The sequence below is a fragment of the Lissotriton vulgaris genome, chromosome 1_1 (assembly GCF_964263255.1).
Source record: "Lissotriton vulgaris chromosome 1_1, aLisVul1.2, whole genome shotgun sequence".
NCBI classification, from domain to species: Eukaryota; Metazoa; Chordata; class Amphibia; order Caudata; family Salamandridae; genus Lissotriton; species Lissotriton vulgaris.
The window spans coordinates 277,536,356-277,538,155 of record NC_141685.1 but is presented as its reverse complement, the minus strand read 5'-3'; the positions used below and the strand labels follow the sequence as shown (position 1 = coordinate 277,538,155).

At 40.6% G+C, this 1,800-nt stretch overlaps 2 non-coding genes across 2 annotated transcripts; both read right to left on the bottom strand.

Annotated features, from left to right (window-relative positions):
- Positions 1-654: 654 nt before the first annotated feature.
- On the bottom strand, positions 655-770 carry LOC147746947 (U5 spliceosomal RNA). The gene has a single exon (XR_015300398.1). It is a non-coding gene; the product is annotated as a U5 spliceosomal RNA (small nuclear RNA).
- A 646-nt stretch (positions 771-1,416) lies between these two features.
- Positions 1,417-1,531, bottom strand: LOC147746946 (U5 spliceosomal RNA). The gene has a single exon (XR_015300450.1). It is a non-coding gene; the product is annotated as a U5 spliceosomal RNA (small nuclear RNA).
- Positions 1,532-1,800: the final 269 nt, after the last annotated feature.

Here is a 1,800-nt window from a genome sequence, read left to right as displayed (position 1 = left end):
TTTTCCAGTCTGGCTGGCAGACACAAGTAAACTCTGACAGTTCAGGGCTGGACTGTCTGCAGCTCTTCGGCCTACATTAGCCTACTAAGCCACCGTTCCATTTTGTAGCCATGTTGTACTGAGAGCCCGCGGCATCCTCTTCCTAATCTCAGTATATTTCTAGACACACTGGCCTCTAAAAGTTGTGCCTGCTGCACAGTGTTGATCTACAATTGATGCCTTGTAAGGCTAAGTGCCTCACCGCTAGCTGTGAACTTCCTTCCAGTGTGTCTTCATTGCTGTGAAAGGCTTTGCCCCAATTGTTTTACAGTATGGTCATTTTAGAAAGAGATTGTAGGTTAGACAGCTTTCTTTTCAGGAGTTTTCCATTCGTTTTAAGATATCTTATAGAGCTTCTCATTCTTCAAAATATTGTAAATTCCGATATTTAGCTCTTACATTGCACTTCAATCCATAGTTATAATGGTTAGAAGAAGTCACTCTTAAGTGTCACATATTTCGCAGATAAATGATTCTCAAAGGTACATTGAAACGTTATACATTCGCGATCTCTAAACTTGAAAGCTTTAATAGACTCTGCGACTGAAACATTTCAAAGGCGGGGCTCGCAGACTAAAGCGTTATTCGATATAGCTTGCTTTAACTGAGTTGGGCAGTTCTATCAGAGATAGAACTTTCAAAAATTGAGTGAAACTCTTTAATGTTCCTCTCCACGGAAATCTTTAGTAAAAGGCGAAAGATTTATTCGGTTTGAAGAGAAACCAGAGTATGCCCAAGAAAAGACGGTGGAGGAGACCGGGGTGAACCCAACACCTTGGACTCTCAGTGTGGGGCTTAAAACTAAATGAGAACTCAAAACATGTTCTAGAGAATACTTTTTCATTCATGTTCTGATCAAATAAAGTGGGAAAATTACTTCAACTATATAAGAAGGATTACAAGTGAAAGAGGATTGTGGGTATGCAAATATATCCTCCCTAAGCCCACGTGGCAACACTTCTTAGTCACACGTGACGCTCGAGAGTGTATGAGGGTTTACTTTTGTTGTTGCTCTCATTACGCAATTTTGCTTTTCTCGGTATTGCAACGCTTTACTCGAGCATTAGTTTGCCTCCACTACTCGTGGGCAGTTTTAAATCAATATTTAATTACCCGCTGGTCTTTCCGTGATTTGCTGTTGAGCCGCAGCCGGGACTCGAACCCTCGTTCCAGGATTGCAGCTCAAACTGGTAATCGACCCTTCTTCCGCCTCTCACACAGCACAAGCTCCTGCAGAGAAGGTCTAAGGATCTAACCGGCTCATTTTAAAATACCCTGATAGGATATAAAGAGCTCAACCATTTTTCAATTGTCTATTATATAAACATGTATATATCTATTTACATATGCTAATTTCTCTCTTTCACGGAATTGAGCAGTTCTATCAGAGATAGAACTTCAAAAATTGAGTGAAACTCTTTAATGTTCCTCTCCACGGAAACTTTTAGTAAAAGGCGTAAGATTTATTCGGTTTGAAGAGAAACCAGAGTAAGACAGTGATGAAACTATGGCAGAGACAGGAGTAAACACACTCTGGGGAGACTCAGTGTGAGCAGTAAAACTAAATTGCAACTATAAACATGTTCTCGTGAATACTTTTTTATTAACATTCTGATCAAAATAAGTGGGGAAATGACTTCAACTGCATCAGAAGGATTATAAGTGAAAGAGGATTGTGGGTATGCAAATAAACCCTCCTGGAGCCCCCGTGACAACACTTATCAGTCACACGTGACCCTCGAGAGTGTATCAGGGTTTACT